The sequence below is a fragment of the Apis cerana genome, linkage group LG11 (assembly GCF_029169275.1).
Source record: "Apis cerana isolate GH-2021 linkage group LG11, AcerK_1.0, whole genome shotgun sequence".
NCBI lineage: Eukaryota > Metazoa > Arthropoda > Insecta > Hymenoptera > Apidae > Apis > Apis cerana.
Window position 1 is genome coordinate 9,714,319 of NC_083862.1, and position 18,246 is coordinate 9,732,564.

The following is an 18,246-nucleotide window of genomic DNA, read 5'->3' on the forward strand; positions in this document are numbered from 1 at the left end:
CACGGGCAATCCGTTATACGTAGCCGGGAGCCAACACTTGCTCGAGGTCGTCCATGACTATCTTGTTCGCCTCAAGGTTCAGAAAAAGTTGATCTCTATAGGTAGATCCACCTAATATGCTATGAAAACATACAATGTTAGTAAAGATGTTAGTAAACATTATTTTTATATAAATGAATTTAGTTTGAAATATTTAAGAGAAAAACTTTATATTTTAAAGATAAAAAAAAAATCAATTAGAATAGAATATTTAATTTGCGTATAAATTATGAAAATCTTTTAAATTTATTGTTGAATACGAAAAATAATTTTGCAAATATTTATTTGAAATGACTGAATAACTTATAATTGCTTATTACTTATATTATTCTTATTTACTTTAGTTATTAAAATATTTAGTTTATATCAAATTTTTACATTCTAATTGATTATTAATATTATTAATCATATCTGATAAATTGTATTTATTTTAATATAATATTATCATTCTATATAATTTTTATATCTTATTATTTTACATTGTTGCAAATTTTTGTGTGAAAATTAAATTTTATTAATTATTAATTTGAATTATTAACTTGAAAATTTTATGAATGCTACATAAACTTTTTCAATACTAAAAAAAAAAATGTATAAATTTTTATCTAATTTCAACAGGTGATACATCTATTCTTTCTCATTAGATTGTGACCAATTTTCAATTTAACAATTGTTACAAATTTACTTATTTTCATTAAATTATAATATTTTTCATTAGTGAATTAAAAAATCTATCAATATTTTCTTTATGCATAGAATTAAAAATGAAAATTGTATTCTATATATATATCAATTACTATAACGTTTTATCATAAATCATTTCCTATTATATCATGTATATTTATGCTCACAAAATATTTAAATCTATATTCCTTCAATCGTTTTAGAATATAGAACTTTTCTCGAAATTCAATTTTTGAACGAGTTACAAGATGCAAGATCGGGAAAACCGTGTAGCACGGCCTAAAAGTAGTAAATTCTTCGTTACGTCCTTAGATTTCCGATTATTTTCTTCCCTTCCTGGAACGTATTACCGGTATCCATCCTTTTCTCACGATGGAAAAGGGGTTTGGGAGTTGATATTGGGCCATTCGGGGCGGCAAGTTCAAGGTTGCCACGTCCGGGCCACGTCCGGACATGCTAACCCAAATACGATTACGGTCTGAGTACAGTGGAGAGCCGAGACAACAAACTCGAGATCTAGTTGGAGTTTGCTAGGCCAATGGGACAAGAATCTAGCCTAATTCCTCTTCTCAGAATTACTTTTCTAAGTGGACATGCGGTTTCCTTCATTTCCCGCAATGTTTAAAAGATTTTGCATATCGTTCCATGATTAATGCTATTAATATATTAATTTTTAATTATGTAGAGTAAACTGAAATATTTTTTCGTTCACAACAATTCCATGAAATATTCAAATATAAAAATTTCATATGTCCTCTCTTTTTATTCTTTCCTTTTTGTTCTAGAGATTTATTTATTCATTTTTTCCTTAACATTTTTCCTTCATATATAATTCAACGTTTTTGAATAAGTGTTTTAATCTATTTATCCTCTGTATTTCAATTATCTTCGTTTCGTAATTATGAAACTAATGAGAATGAAATTATTAACCGATTTAAATTCTAAGATAGAAACTTTTAAATATGGTCCCGCTATTGATTGCAATTCATGCAATTGTATCATATCTATGAAAGAACAATAATACGTAGTAGCTGGAGACCGTTTCATGCTGATTACCTTGAACAACGTATTCCTATGCATTATATATACAATTTCAGTTTCGTTAACTGGTAAAATCATCTAACGCGATACGTCGTTATGACTGATAAAAGGATCGATAAGAAACATTAGACATGAACTCATTAGTCGATTTCAATTAGATTTAATTTTTAAATAAATAAAAACCTATATTATTTATAATTGTGTTTCTTCGTGAATTTAAAATTTGCAATTAATAATTTTTATTTTTTTGCAGATTTCTTGGCGAGTGTATTTCATAATTACGATTTTTGCAATCGTAATTTTGCACAATGTTGATACATTATTATATATAAGAAGATACAATACTCTACGAATTTTACTCGCATCATCATTGTACTTAGTCACAAGGATTATCGCCTCGTAATAATGTAATCACCTGGATGTCTCATTACGAAACGCCCATCGAATACACGATTCTTGGAAAAAAGCGAGAAAATATCCTTGTTTATCACTTTGAAAATTTTACCGGGCAGCTCATGTCTCATTGCAAGTATATGCATTATATCATTATCCACACGTAATAATAATTAGTGCTAATCATTTGGATGACAAATAAAAATTGCAAAATTTTTCATTATATGGTTTTCGTTTCCCATACGTAGGAGACGAAAGGAAATAGATAATATGATATATTAATAATAATAATGTATTAATAATCATTAATAAATCTTAATAAGATAAACGAAATATATATATATATATATCGATTCATTCATGATTTAATTATATCGTAGATTTGATAATTAGATTTGCTAAAAAACTTCAAATCATTTTGTTCTTAATCAAAATATGGTTCATCGACTGGAAAATATGGACTTTGGAAATGGGTTTCGATTAAAATAGCTAGTGATTGATCAGGAAATCGTCTCATAGAACATAAAGTTTGTCCGCAAATTTCCTTTCCGGAAATCATTTGATTCGCCCACCATCCGGCCAGCGTTTCATGTTTCACCTCGAAGCTGGAAAATATATTCGCCCTCTTTTCCTATTTTCTGCGTGGGACGTGCATTCAAGCGCGGTAACCTTGAACTTCATCCGCCTTTTCATCTCTCTCTTTCTTTCTTTCTATTTTTTCTCTCCTTTTAAGTGCGATCTTTCTTCTCTTTTCCTTTTTCACTGACAATGTTCCGTCTTTTTTTTCTTTTCCTCTCTTCTATCTCTTCTTCTCTCTCTCTCTCTCTCTCTCCCCTCCCTCTCTCTTTCTTGTTTTCTATAAACAACTTTTCTATTTTTCTCCTCTCTCTTATCTCTCTATCAACGTGCTCCGTTTCCTCTCCCTTACCCTCTCTCTTATAATTCACTGACGTCACGGTTATCGACCCGAAATCCCGAGGCTTGGTCTGTGCCTCTGTATTTCTATACACGTGAAACATTTGCACGTGTACGTTTCCTCAGATACGTTCTTTCATTTAATGAATTACACGCAAGTTTTTGTTATTATATATCGTGGAATGAATTAATGAATTAATGAACAAGTCATTAACACGATTAGTAGTTTTTTTTAGACTTTAAAATTTTGTTTCACGATTATTATGATTTTAATGATCAACACATGAAATAAATATTAGTTCTAGTTATAATAAATTCTAAAATGGAATTTGTTAGCGAACTTGTTATCGTGTTGATAACAATTTTAAATTTTCGAATTTAACATAATCGTTTTTTATAAATATAATTTTTCCTTTAGAACATCTGATGAAATAATTTGCACGATCAAATTTTATGATAAAACTTTATCTTTCGCGCTGTTAATAAAAAACTTGAATTATATTGATCAATTACAAAATTTTCGATTTTGTTTTATAATTTATAATTTACTAATAAGAAATATCTTTTTTCTAATTTGAATAATTGAACGTGGAAATCAGATTACATCATGATTATATCATCTGTTTTTCCATTCTTTTATTCATACTTATTCACGTAAATGACAAAATTGTATCCCTACGTCCTTCAACACAACTCCTCCGTCTATCCCGTCTATTTATATCTTACCGTGACTATTCTATAGTTGCCAAAGCAATTCATTTATGACCTTTGTGTCCAAGATATAGACTAACCATTGTATGCTTGTAGGTGATTCATCGAGGCAGCTGGATTTTGGAGCACCTTCTACGTCGCGTTATGAGCGACTTTTGTTGACGTACGTGCATAACCGGCCATGCATTTATGCTCCATCAAGACGTCACGTCCTCGTGACCTGTGCTTAGTTGTGTGCACGTCAATATATGTTTATGTATACGCTGTATCGAGAAATACGTCAAGGGCACGACCGCAGAACTGAAGATTCACGATGGAAAATCACGTAATGGAAAAAAAAAAAAGCTTCGCGAAAATCAAGTAAGTAAATAATCAGCGTATACGTTTCTCGTGGCTTATCATTGAAATTCAGAGTAATTATTTCGATCTCCGCTTTGCTTCTAAATTTCGTACAACCTTAGCTTCTTCGCTCTTCAGCTCGACTTGATCCTCGATTTAAATGGTATTACCGAATTAATCTTCAATTTGTAGAGCGAAATAATAGTTACGTGACTGTTTAATCTTACCATCTATGATTTGGAATTTAAATCCAATGAATGAGAACAAATATTACATTTATTCGAATTTATTTTTAAAAAAATTAACACTGAGTAATCGATATTTTTTTTTTGATGATCACAGCCAGATCACAGATGTTATTACATTGTTAAATTCGTTTGGAAATCAATTTCTATATTTCGAACAAAGCACGGGAAGGAATCCAACAATTTCTATTTATCATTTTAATTACAGTTAAATACAGTTAATTAAGAAGTAGAATAATTTCGACATCGTAAATAATATAGCATGTGTTAAAATCAGAATATCAAGGATAATCAGGTAATTTTCCAGCCGGTGTATCATTACATCGATAAGTATCGAATATCGTGTTTACTCCTCTTTTCGCGAGTTTTATTCCGATTATCGCAGGAAATTCCGTTTTCGATCATTACGAACAGCGCATGGACAACCTTCGTCAAGTAACAAAGGAAAGATAAGGAATAATAGCGGTAACACACTGTAGACGAGGATTGTAAGAACGTTCAATCGTTCATTAACGACGAGAGACTCTTGGTTTTGACCGAGGAAAAAAAAAGAAGAAGAACGATCTGCAGCATTGTGGTCCATTGTAACGTGTTGTAAGTCAGGTGGGACGGCTATGTGTGCGCTAGATGTCCTTGACACCCGCGGCCTTGTCAAGAATTTTTCCGCATTCGATTGTTGTTCCAAGCACGCTCCACGAACTGCGAATCGCGGGAAGAGGGGGAGTTATACGCGGAACGAGATAGAGAGATGGAAGCCGGAAGACTGGAAGAGGATGAGGAGATCGGTTGTTGAATGGCGGACGCGACTTCGACCTTCGTCGAGAGCTACACGGTAGAAAATAAAGCAGATAGAACGTAGAAAAGGTATATCATCGATTTTATTGGCTCGTGGTGGCAGGGAAACACATAGTTTGTTTTTGAATTTCAAAGCGTATACGTGTCGATCGATTTTAGGATCGTTTTAAAGTTGTTCAGGGTATACTTCGTTGATCATGTGATGATTCTAAAGTGGCGAACTGCGAAGTAGGGTACAAAGAAGAGACTGTGTCTCGTATAAAAATAGAATTGTATTTCTTGATTTGCATTTGTAATATCACGGGACCATCGCTAGAGTATTTTTAATGTAATTAATTGTCGTTTCAACTTGAGCGCAAAGTATGAAAATTTAATGAATAATAGTTTAGTTAGGCTAATTAAGATTTAATTGAAATTACCAGCTAGATTAGACGATTCGTAATGTACGGTTGTTAGTGCCCATTGTTACGGGGTATAATTTTTCAAAGAATTGTAAAGCTTTGAGGAACGTTTACAATCCTGACTTTCCTCTCATAATCGACTACACCTGAAATTGGGAAAACATCGGGTCCTTTTGACTGTCGGTAATTTATTGCTCCCTCCTGAACCGTTATGGTGTTGAACACTCTCAAACATTCGTCCCTGAAATCTCGTAATGGATTTCAGGGGTCGAAGGGTAACCCGGTATGATTTGCGACCTCCGTTGCTCCGTATTATTTCTTTGCCTGTATTCTTCTCTAAAAGAAACACGCCGTGGCAAAAATATACATTTTTTTTTTCTTTTTTTTTTTTCTTTAGACACGCCAAAGGGAAACCTTGAACCGTCTCCTCTTTGTTACGTCGAATTTATTCCAAAGTTTTCAGAATCGTTCGACTCTTTCTTTAGACGCTCTGAATCATTTCGAAAAGGCGATGGCGCGTTATGAAATTTCGAAAACGTTGTAAAAATATACCGATACCTCGTGAAATCGTATCACGTTTCTTTTAACATTCGAACATCATTCGAGATGTATCCGATCGGTATCATTTCGTTTCGAAATCGAAATTAGAAGATTTATACGGACTCATCGTAAAGAAAAAGTAATTTACCTGATCCGTGAATAAAAATCGTGGCCCTAAAACGTTCTTAACGCGCCTTTGCGGCGCGATCTTTCCAACAATGCCTCGTAAAATGTTCGATGCTCTCTCTCTCTTTCTCTCTTTCTCGTGTCACATTGTCGGTTTTAACTGCCGTCACTTTGCAACGACGACAATGACAAAGCGAATGCAGACGCGTTACTCGATCGTTTAACGAAGGATTTTTGGACCACGTTCAATGGTACGTGAATCCTGCCTGTTCTTCATGGTGTTTGCGTCTCGCCGTGTCTCCCGACGCGCGCCGTTTCCCGTCCTGGCGCTAAAATACATCGAGACGTATCCGTCGAAGGTCAACCTGTTATTTAGTCGGTATTAATAACCGGTGGTTACCACGCCACAGCCAGAATTTCGTATCTGTGTCGTATCGGGGAAACACGTTTGGGCATCGGAAATAGTTGGCTTCCTGAATGAACGAACAGTCGTCATTCGGCTGGTATACACACCAATGGCATATACGACTATCGAAAATGTCTATTATTAAGCGTGACTTCAAGGAAACTTGATCGTTCCCTGAAAATCTAGCCACTTGTTATACCATTCGCCGTTTTATACTTATTCCACATATTCTTTCGTTACGCGACGATGGACGAGAAATTGAAAAATTACAGATTGGACGATCTTTTGTTTTTTTTTAAAACGCTTTGAGAAGCGAGCTGGGTTCCTCTTTTGAAATTGAACATTTAGTTAGCGGCGAGTTTAACCTTTCCTTGAGATTAAAGATAACTTAAGAAAAGTTTTAACAATTGGTTTCATTTTCTTTCCAAGTGACATTGTACCGTACTAAAAATATCACATGATTCATCGCTCTTTACATATTCATAAACCGTCACGTGAATCTAATTTGCTAATTCGATCGACTTTTTCGAAACTACGCTACATCTCGATAATTAAAATGAAATAGGAAATAGGAATATCGTTTTTTCACATGTTTCTCTTGCAACAGGAATCAATCGTTCTCGCAATCTTTCGAAATAATATCGAGATGGTGGGCGAAAAATTGTGCGTTGTGTGCCATTCCAGTTACCAAAGCCGGATTCGATTTCCGTGTGCGCCTCGCTGCGGTTATTGTTAGAACAACGAAGTTACGTGCTCGTTTACTCAAGTGGTTAATATATACCGGATTTAATATGTGAGCATGTGTGTGTGTGTGTAAAACAGAGGCCAAAGTGCACCTATGCCCGCGATTTGAGGCTAAAAACAGAGCCAAGGATATCGAGACGATAAGCAGGGATAGGGCTAATCCAAGCTCAATAACGTGACCGTTCTTTTGTTGACCAAGGACTGTCATCAATACTGAGATTGTTCTTTTAGGTTTCGCTTTACGATTTCGCTATGATAAATATTTTTTGATAAACTGGCTGATACGACGTGAAATAGATCCAGTCACTGGATGATCGATTAATTTTTTTAAAAAATTACAAATACAAACTTGAGCTTTTATTTATTCGTTTAACACGAATCATTGCTTTTTTTCGTGGAAAATGTTTAATTTATTGTATAATTTATTCATTGTTTCGTTATAAAAAATGCTAGGGAACAATTATAAACTGATAAAATAACGAACGTTCTACACGTTTGAAGGATAAAATAAAAAAGTATTCAAATTATATTCGAAAACTTTCGAGTCTTTGTTCGGAGAAATAATCAAAATCGTTATTTTTGCAAAAAAAAAAAAAAGTATAAATCGATTGCTTTTAAAGATGAACGAGATTTTCCTTTTTCGCTTCACCTTTAACCAGTTTTATAACGATCGCCTTGTTATTTGAACATCCTTGGTCAAGGCGAGGGTCGACCAAAGTAGTTCCGATGATTCGTCAAGGATCATCTTTATTCTAGAGAAAGCGACACTTTCTAGAGATGTTTACGAAAGTCATAAGGCATCAAGGGCAACATCTCGAAACCGAGTTTTCACCGCATGGAACACAGACCCTTTTGCGGTTTTAGATTTTACCCAAATCTCGAATCGATTCACGCTGTGAACGATTTGCATTTCAATTTTACTCCGTTAGAGAGAAGTTTTGTTCGTTTCTTCCGTAAAATTTGTCCAAAATTTTTTCCTTTCTCTCATCCTTTCCCTCATGAAAATCTCTTGCTCCATCGATAACATGCATCAACGCATATATTTACGATTATTACAATTCTTTCGTATTCAAGGGACGCTTCTCGATCGATATTACAGAATTTAAATACCGCTTGTATCCTTGTGAAAAGTATTTTATTGTACGTATCTGATCAGAGATTGGTGTGTTAGCTTAGGTTAACATTAACAATGTCAAATTTATCTAAACAATCATCTTTATTTTTTTTATTTTTACAACAATAAAATTACAACAATAAAATTATTTTTAAAATAATATACATTGTAAATAATATAAAAATACTTTCGTTCAGAATTTACGGTAGTATTATATCGAAGCGAATCGATTATACGTATTTATTTATTTTTACTTACGTACGAACGTATAAGACACTTCCCAGTGTCACACGGAATTACGTGTATATAAACATAACACGCGTGGCGAACAACTAATTTATAGAGACGATTTGTACAGTCGGCTCGTAAACGCCATCGAGTAAGTATATCGATCAGGAACGAATATAATTTTCGTCGCGCAATAATCGTATATTTCGATACGTATATATATCTATATTTTTACGATCCTCGTTTAAAGAAGACGACACGTATTTGGTTGAAATACAATTCTTCAAATATGTGTGCCGTAAATCTGACGATCGTAAATCGGTCGATCCTTTTCACTTTCGTTGAGACGAGCCGTGAAATGTGTGTCAGGGGGTCATCGGGCCATTGGCCGTGTTCCACTTTCCGAGTCCCCTTTCCCTTTTTCGAGTACCACGCGCCGTGCTTCTCTTCGTGTGTTCGCTTTTCGATAAATATGGCGATATATGTACGGAAAAGGGGAAAGAAAGAAAGAAATGGAACGCCTTTTCCTTCTCACTTTTTTTACTCGTTCCCTCGATTTCGCAATCGATCGCAATTCTTCCCTTCGTATCTTCACATCTCTATGAGAGAATTTTAAATTTCGGCTTTTAACCTAAATTTCGAACCGAAAGTGTGCTCGATGATAGAAGTATCGAAATTCGAGTCATTGAATATATCGAATTCGATTTCAAAAATACGTTTAACGTTTATTTTTGCGTAGATAAAAAGATATAATTGAAATATCCGTCTGCCCTTTCGACGTCTAATCCTTTCTTCTCCCGCCGTTACGTAAATTCGTTTCAATGATGCAACAACAGTCGTTGAACAGGCTCGCGGTGTGCAGCATGCATTGTCACACTTTCTATCGTAATTGCTTCATCGGCAACCAGGAAGATTTATTTTCTCGCGGTGCGTTTTTTTGAAATAGAACATTTATGTGGGCATCTACATGCTTCATTCGATTGAAAAAAAAGAAAGGAAGGAGATTGTTTGGAAAAATGCTAATCGTGGTATACGTGGACAACGAAGGTGGACAAGCGTTGATATTCGCGCAATCAAATAGCTATTAATATTAATCCGCCCTCTGGGAATAATTCTTTATGATATGGTGTGTACAATCGCCTACGAAATCTCGATACAAGAATGTTTCGTAAAAATTATTCGCAGATAGACATAACCTATTAATTCAAAAAAAGAATAGATACGAGTAGAAAAGATTTTTCTTCAATTAAAATAGAATTTGCACAATTCCTTCCCTATTTAAAATAATCCATTTTCCCTAATCTTGATCGTCGTACGCTACCTTACGTAACATCATTTAAGGAGACGATAATACACACTATTCTAATATCCTTATCATCTGTGTTTCTAGTGAATATCAGACACGGATGGACAAGTATCGCGTGTAATCGGATGGCCATTAATATCAGTCCGCCTCGTTGATATAATTTCATCGGTCGGCGTTTATCCCGGAAATGGCTTTCACTTTCTCCCCCACTGGAGGTGGTAACTTTCACTAACGAGGCCTCTGCGAAAACTGGCTCGTGCGCGTATGTATACACGATCGGCGGAGAGGAGAGGAGAGAAAAGGGAGAAAGAGAGAGAAAAGGAAAAAGAAGAAAGAATCGGGTTTCTGGGTCGGTAAAGGCGAACAAAGGCGATCCTCCTTGTTGTCCCTTCGTCCTCGCTCGCACGGCTTCGTGAATTTTTGTCGGTCAATGGATGGATGGGATATTCGACGATCGAAATTTCCCTTCCACTCGGATGGGATGGATGACATTGAGAACGATTAGTGTACAATGTCGTGAAGAATGCCCGTTGTATTATACCTGGAATGTTTGAAGATATAAACGTTTGAAGCAATCGCTAAATGGTAAGGAAAACGAAGAGGCAGTGAATGAAGAAGTTTCCTTTGTCCCTTCGTTTTTCGTTCGAGCTTTCGACGTCGTTATTCGATTCTTTTGAAGGGCAGTTTTACCTTTTGTTTTTCTCACTTTGTTCTCACGTGTAGATGGAAATGATGGGGGGGGCAGGGGCCTGCGACCCGTGTTATTCGTGATTAAGTTTATTTAATTTCACGGAAGCATATAGTTTGAGTTCTTGGCTTGTGATTCAGTTTTTTGATAGACATTTAAACTGGTTATTTATTGTTGAAACGTAAAATATGGAGTTCACAATTCATTCTTCAGTTTCACAAAGATTAAGCAAGTTTAAACTACATAAATCTAATTTCAGAAATGAATAACTCGAGGGAACGGTCATAAAGATAAATATACTTTCAGCTAGACACAATTATGACGGGCAATTTAGGTACCGTGTCAATAATCGTAAACGCATAAAGGCACGAGGCACGAGGAAGCACGCGAGGGCCACGCTCGGAAAATGGCCTCGCAAAACCGGAAGACGACGCCCTCGTGTCTCTTGGCCGTGTTCGTAAGACGTTCATAAAGACCGGTCGATCGATACGGCCTCACTTCCTTCCTTTCTCAGAAACTGACATTTTTACAACCGTGAACAACGTAAAATTTCGACCCGCCATCGCGACAGATGTTCTTAATTATCGTATTTAATAACGTTCTTCTATTATTATACGATTCCACATATAATATCGAGAATGATCCAATTTATTTGTCTTTTTTTATTTTATCCATATCCTTCTATTTTTTTTCTTTTTTACTAGATAAAATAATCGATGATTTTATACGAAATATAATTCGCTCATAATTTTAAAGATTTAGAATTTCTTGAATATTCGTGTTAATGTGAATTGCGTATAAAGTTAAATCCGTTTCGTTGAAAAAAGAAAAAGGAGAATAGAAAAATCTGTATTCCAGGCGGAACCTTAAACAATTCTTTCCTCTCAAACTTTCTAACATCCAAATCTATCAAAGTAGGTTCACCTTTTACATCTTCACCGTCGGCTATTCACCAAATCACGATTGTACCTTGATCAAATTCCAAATGGAAAGAGTGAAAACGATGAATAGCTTACTTACCAAATTGGTAGTGTGCTCCAATAGCAGAAAATATAATCGGGTCAGTCGATCGAGTAGGTCGACGTGGGTTTGTGGTACACAGATTGCGACGGATCTATGCCCACGAAACTATTTGAACAAATCTCAGAGGGAAATTCATCCAATCTGATTTACGTTAAATGGGGCACAATAAATTATAAATGTAGAGAGATAATACTTTCATCCATGAAAAGTTTCTTGAGAATTCCTAGAAATTTTTCTTATAATTTTCCTTAAATCCTGCAATCTTTCTAATTTAAAATTTTCCTCTGCCGAGCACACTGAAACTTTGAGGATTCGTTTCATCTTCTTAAAATTATTAACATTATTTTAGAAAGTTTAAGTATTTTCGTGAAATACTGGATTTATATTTTATTTAGACGTTGTTCGAATTGCTCTTCTGTATATTATTCCGATGATTTGTGACCTTCGAAAGGGATCGAATAGGGACACAGGTAGCACACTTTGCTAGATTAAGTGGGTCACGACCCCGAAATATATGCCACCGAACTGTCTCTCGGATTCTATAGAACTCTGCTTTCAGGCCGTCTGCCTTTCGAGGTTAAAGGTCACCTGGCTTCTACGTCTCACGCGAAATGTATTTATAGCAAGGGACTTGTTACTTCTCCTATGTGATTCTATCTAGCATTTATCGAACAAACTTCATCTATATATCATCTTATACATAAATTGCAATTTTTGATTGATATTTATTACAAAAATTTTGCTCTTTCTTGCGATTTTCTCACAAATAGATTTAAGATCAAGTTTTTCCTTTTTTTTAAATTTTACTTTAAAAGTAAATTGATGATACGAAATTTTTAAACAAGGATCTGTATAAATGTTTAACGTTCGTACAATTTTTTTTTATGTTACAGTGAAATTTCATCGGGATCAAAAGTTCGTACAACTCAAGTTGCACTATGATTTTCAGTTGGAAACAATAGGAGTTCAGGTAAGTGAGTTCAATTTTGTACTAATTAAAATGTTATTCCAATAAATAAAGTTTGTTCATTACGTAAGAAAGAATTACATAAATGATCAAGGAAATATTATTTTTTTAAACCATCACATCAAGAACAACATTTTAATTAAGACACTTAAAGTTAAAATTTAATTTTTTGATTATTAATTTCTTTCCCCTCTTAAACGCAAATGGATTGAATTAAAAAAAAATACCATGAGTATCTGCTTAACCTAACTTAAATAAGGATCGTTATCTTTCTAATAATTATTAGAAAGAAATTTCAAAGGAAATCACGAGCGAGCCTTTTATTAAATTTTCATTCACTCATCCCTACTTTCGTACATACAAAAATGGCAAAACTCCAATTAAAGAAAAAAAAAAAATCACGAGAGATCTAATTCTTTTCACAATTTAATTACGTACTTAAATCCCCAAGACTCACGGGAGCCACGGTAAAAAAGTGGGTGAGACACAGTTGTCACTTTGCCAGAACAAGTTCAATTCACTTTCTACAGCTTCGTAAGCCCACGCCTACACCTCCATAATTCGCGTACAGGAATGAGATTTGATGCACACGCGGCTGTAACCCGGGGAAAAACGGTCGTCTCGACCTTGTTTCTCCCCGTCGAAAGTAATACGTCGAGGGAGATGTTTCGAAGAAGAATTCCTTTGGGCTCATTGTCTGCCCGCGAACAATGGGGAATAAGCTAAACTCGAAGTGGGTGAATAGGTCACGAGTTACGCGATAGAAACGGAGCAGTCTCTTTCTCCTTGCAGAAAGGACCACGACTGGTTAAATCGAAAGTTTTATACGTATATACATATATATGTAATATATTTTTCTGTTCGTATGTGTGAAAGCTTATGGAATGATATTGAAATTCGTTGCTGATTGCCAGCTTGCTCGCTTTCGCCAGTGATATATGTACATATACTCCAGCCGCATGTAAAACTTTCGTAATTCATTCGGAACATTTCGAAATTGCTGTTTGTTTATGATATTATGGGATTTGCGGGAAGAAGAAATGGAGCGAGGAATTTTTAATCTTAGAAAATTGTGCGTGAAATAGTATCGGTTATAAAGATTCGTATCAAGATCCTCTAATTTTTCCATAAGGAGAAATTAATTTGATTCACCTTTCCGTCTCTTTTTGGCTTTAGATTTCTCTTAATATTCTCGATACACGGCTTTTACTTTATTTTCAAACGTGCTGTTCGATTATTCAAGTATATATATTGTCATAAATTTGTTGTTCTCCAAGAAAAACAGTTTAACTTTAAATTCTCCTAATTGCAAAGTTGTTATTAAAACGAGTTTCGCGATATTAAATAACATTCTTCTTTAGTTAATCAGTAATAATAGGAACGAATTAATTCCAATTATTCCGAATAACGATCAATTCGAGCGAATTTCAGAAATTTATTCTAACAACAGGATTTAATTTATCCCGTTTGCATCGTTCCTTAAATTTTTAATTCACCGCAAACATCTCGAAAAATGAATTTCCATTCCATTCTCGGCGATACTGAGATCGAGATAGTAGCTCGATCTATTTCTAATAAAATTCGTTCAACAGGTGCTGCCCTCTGGCCGGCCCTCCCCGAGTCAAGAGTCGCGGTAGATCGCGGTATCATTTAAATAACAGCTGCATCACGATCACCACGGCGGATGGTTCGTCGATGTGTGTACTCTCACTTTCTCTGCGATCTTTCCGACGACCCGGTTTTCAGGCGACACAGTTCGCTTCATCAAACGAGAAAGTGAACGTGTAGATCGCCACCTTCTTCTCCCTCTCCTCCCCTTTCTTCCTTCACCTTCTTAATCTCTTTAAAACCGGTGAAATCCTTCTTTGCGTGGGTGAGACGAAAGCTTTTGTCCATGCAGTGTGTAACGCGGTGATCACCGTCTCAGAGGACTTATTATTACTTTCGAGAAACGACAGAGATAAATTTGCTCTCCACCGACTTCCTAGTAGAACGATGGAGAACAGAGAAAGCTTTGTCCTCGTTATTCGAAATCAGCTTTTGTCGCGTCGTTTTCTTGTTTTTAATATGACGTTGAGAATATTATTCTCGTCTCGGTCAAGGAGACGCAGTCGATGGTTTTTAACCGTGGAATCAAAAGGAACGTTTGTTAAACGTAGAAACGAATATATCTCAATTAGTTAGAAGATAAGGCTGTTTCGATAAAAAATTTGCTAATTGAAGATTACATAGTGTAAATATAGTATAAATCGTTTTAATTTTCTTGTTTTTTTTTTTCTTTTTTTAAAGTCTAGCGTATTTAAACGCGCATATTTTTTTTCGATATTTGTTGCAAAATTCCATGATTCGTGTTTTTATTTTTATTTCTTTTTTTTTTTTTTCTATTTCTACTCGATTCTATTTCGACTCGACAGAAAATTGCACGACAAAATTAAAATAATTATCGTTTACAAATTACTCCAAGATTTTCTTGGCTAAGATAGAAAAACACGATACAAATTATTATTACCTTTATATTGGTGTAATATAGGTGAAATAATCAGAAAATCAATAGAATAGGCTAATCGCGTTTTTTCCACGTTATTTATGATTACATCATTTCCATTCTGCTGCAACACGTTTCTATTGCATCAGAATTATATCTATGGTATTTTTTTCCGATATATATTTATTTGTTGCGTATTATATTCATAATTGCAACAACGTGTTTATTATTTCGCGATGATCTTTATCTCGAATTCGAGAGACGAGCAGAGGAGAGACGCGCGCGCGCAAAAAAAAAAAAAGAGTGAGAGAAAAATATACCAATTCCATCAGGGAGGAAAAGGAGCTGCTGGTCGTAAGCTGGTATTTTCAGCAGGATGACAAATGCAAAAGACACCGTGACGTCAGGTGATCATAAAAGACATTCCATTGTCACAGAGGTCGCCTCTTGTATCGTAAGAGGAAAGCACGAAAGTCATAGAGGAAATAGTTTATTAGGGAACTCGTTTAAACAATACGCGTCCGATACATCGAGTCACGGCTATTATTGAACGTTGTGGCCATCTTGGACCTCCATCGGTTATATTTAGATTGCGGATGTTTATGTATTTATAAGAGATATTCAAATATATAATCAAATCTCATGCTCGCAGCCGCAAAAATGAATATTTTAAACGAATATTTTATATAAGGAAGATTTACCTCATCCTCGAAAAATTCTAATTTTAAACGACCAGAGCATTACAATTCCGAATAATTTTGAAATTAGAAATTTATCATCATCTCGTACGTATCATTTACGAAATTACATTTACACTTCCACAAGAAATTAACACATAATTTTTTCCTCAAATATGTATCTTCAATATTCGCGCTTCGTATCTGGACACGTGTCTTCTGAATTTAACTCGAGGAGGAGAGAGGAAAACGATTGGGACAAAAGATTTACGAGGATAGCAATAAATATTAAAACGGGCGAAACAGCAACTATTTCATTTTCAACAGCGTTACTACTTTTAGGTTAGAAAACTTTTCTTGGTGATATACCATATAACGAGAGGTTATATCGATCCTCATTTTAACGGGCGTCCAATAACACATATCATTATCTAATTTCGATAAATAAGTAAATAAATAAATAAATAAAAGGAACTCGTGGGATATATCTGCATACCTTGTTTTTTCCAAGTTTTCTTGCATTATTCAGATTGCGTTAACGAAATGACGCCACGAGAACGGATGTAATAAATTATTTATCGATGATAATTTAAAATTTACTCGTCCTTCTCGTTTCGACGACGAATGCACTTTCGTTCGGTGTATGATATATCCATATTCATACGGTTCCCACAGCGACACGGGCTTCTGGAAACGCTCGTGTCACGCTTACACGTGTGAGATCATCCATACATTAAGCGTTCCGTCTTTCCTACGGCGAGTCAAGGTCGGTTTCCAAGGCTTTGCCCAAGCGTTTCCTAGTTGATTACGTTCAATGGAACGCATTATGCATGTGCGTTCGACTGGATGTCAACCGATAGCTTGCCGTCCTCAATTCAATGACAAACAGACACGAGCTACCTGGGATATCCCCAATTATTATTAATCGAATTCAAAGTTTGTTTGGTGAGAATCATATTTTCTCGTGTCGTGGTAAAATTTTTTTCCAATTTGGAATTTTGAAGGGATCATTTACGAGTTATATGGGAGAGAGTTGGACTCGATTTTCCTTCCAATTTTATTGATTTATCATTCATTTTAATAATACAAAACACGTATATAACTCCGATACGTTCCATTTGATATTTTGTGTACATCAACGAAAGGGTTTAAACTGGGAATAGGATACAAATTTCATACAGTTACAAACAGATCTTATTATCTTGCGCCTGTTGTTTACTATTTCTATTTCCTATCGCGTTATACATTCCATTTTACCAACGTATAACAAAGATAATATTATCATCATTGTATTGTGTTCGCATTGTCACAGGAAAGAACACGGTATTAATATATCATTCTCCCGAACAATTAATTCCTAAACTTCAAACTAAACTAAAATTCATCATAATACCATTCTCAAACGATTATCTCGTCCATACATTAACGTGTGCTAATTTCTCTTAAGAGATCTTAAAAAAAAAAAAAAAAGAAATCCTCGTATAGGATCTTTTGATCGTAAAAAAGAGTAGGGATCGTTTGACAGAGAGAACCAGCTAACGTTCGAGAAATCGAGTCGAACAAAGCTGGCGAATCGATCGTATTATTGGAGTAGCAATTCCATACGGATGTGTAATGGCGACAAGGCTATGGCTCGAGCCGTTGAACGAAACGCGTAGACAAAGGAGTCGCGATCGAGGCCTTCGTAGCACGTGTGTAACTGCCTTTAACGCTATGGGGAAACATAAATAAAGTCAGGGTCGAGTGACCACACGTCATCGTCCCTCCATGGTTTTACTCCCGCCCCGTTTTACCGAGTAAATGATGGTTGTTTCGCCGGGCATCGGGCTCGAGGAAAGATTAACCTCTTGAAAAATTTCAGCCTCGAGATCTTCGATATTTCTTTTTTCCCCAATTGATTTATATCGATTGGGCTCGTTAATTTTCGCATTTTCTTGCTCAAAGAAAAAAAGTTTCTGCTTAAGTTTTAAAATAACGACGCGACAAAAGGAGAATATTTTCTTGATTAAGAAAATATTCCATCATTCACCTTTATCATTAATTCTAATTTCTTTTCCTTAACCGATCGAATTCTACGGCATATACAATAATGACTCCAAGCTTTTGATCGGTAATTCGTACGAGCAATCCTAATCCTATTAATTAAATGTATGACGACAATTCGAATACGTAATGAACGAGTTAGCAAAGTTGACAGCGTGTCGAACTGGGTCGAACGGAGACAATTTTGAAGTCGTTTGCCTTTTGTCCCGTGTTTCCATGGGGATGGATGAGCGCGAATATTCGAGTCGACATTTATTCGCAATGAATTCGGCGATAGAATTGTTACAGGTAGATGAACAGGTGACCGATCGAATCTTAACATGGAGACCGATTTCG

General features: G+C 35.2%; 1 long non-coding RNA gene across 4 annotated transcripts in view; it reads left to right on the forward strand.

Annotated features, from left to right (window-relative positions):
• The first annotated feature begins 2,530 nt into the window (after positions 1 to 2,530).
• The window catches only part of LOC107997742 (uncharacterized), a 39,076-nt gene continuing 23,360 nt past the window's right edge, over positions 2,531 to 18,246 (forward strand). The window contains exons 1-4 of one of the 4 annotated variants that reach the window (XR_009831884.1): positions 2,531 to 2,821; positions 3,880 to 4,143; positions 10,112 to 10,612; positions 12,632 to 12,708. This is a non-coding gene — a long non-coding RNA (uncharacterized LOC107997742). Of the gene's footprint in view, positions 2,822 to 3,879; positions 4,144 to 9,706; positions 9,848 to 10,111; positions 10,613 to 12,631; positions 12,709 to 18,246 lie in introns of those variants that run through there. The other 3 variants (XR_001766076.3, XR_009831883.1, XR_009831882.1) reach the window with 3 other exon arrangements.